Raw genomic sequence first — 772 nt, 5'->3', positions numbered from 1 at the left:
TGGTTTCGAACTCCTGAGCTCAAACAATCCGCCCGCCTCGGCCTCCCAGAGAGCTAGGATTACAGGCGTGAGCCACCGCGCCCGGCCGAGAAGTTTTATTGTATGATTTTTGGATGGAAAGAGCAGTACATTAGCAGCATCGTTTGTAATCATGTGGCCTTAATGTCATCCAGGGCTAAGAGCTTGCTGGTTTTGTTTGGGAGCTCCATTTCAGCCACAGGCTAGCCTGTGATTTTCTGTTCTTTCTCTCAGGTTGTCTAGCCAAGGAAGAAAATATTTGGTATAACATTGCCAGCAGAATTGTAGGCATTTTAATTATTTAGAGACCTGTGAATTAATAATTAATTTTGCATTCAATTCAATGTTAATTTGACATTTCAGAGGAAGAAATGTTCAAATAGAAGTGTGATTTTTTTCATCAAATATATGCTTCCTGTAGCTTAATTAGAAGTTTTTTCAGTAAGACAGGAACTTTTTAAAATTTAAAGCGTATCTTCTATGTTTATACTAAGTATTTTTAATTAATATTTTCATTTTCTTAAAAGCTGATCATCATTCTTTCAACATGGTACATTCCAAGTTTTATTATTTTCCTCTTTATTTTTAGATCTATCCTTCTGTGGAAAATGTACGGACCAGCTTAGAAGGATATCCTGGTAATTGCCGGGGAGTCTGTCTTAGTTGTGTATTTTATATGTGTTCCATAAATGCCCTGGTAAAATTTTTATCAGTATTCATTAGAAATTTGAAGATAGTCTTCTCTTAACTAGAT

The 772-nt window shown here is 35.8% G+C and overlaps 1 protein-coding gene across 1 annotated transcript in view; it reads left to right on the top strand.

Moving 5' to 3' along the window:
* TDP1 (tyrosyl-DNA phosphodiesterase 1) overlaps positions 1-772 on the top strand; it is a 93,963-nt gene that overhangs the window by 24,715 nt on the left and 68,476 nt on the right. The gene's annotated exons all lie outside the window — the stretch shown is intronic.

This window comes from Propithecus coquereli, unplaced genomic scaffold, assembly GCF_000956105.1.
Source record: "Propithecus coquereli isolate 6110/MARCELLA unplaced genomic scaffold, Pcoq_1.0 Scaffold152, whole genome shotgun sequence".
NCBI classification, from domain to species: domain Eukaryota; kingdom Metazoa; phylum Chordata; class Mammalia; order Primates; family Indriidae; genus Propithecus; species Propithecus coquereli.
The sequence above is the reverse complement of the archived record's forward strand: the minus strand, read 5'-3'. Positions and strand labels throughout refer to the sequence as shown.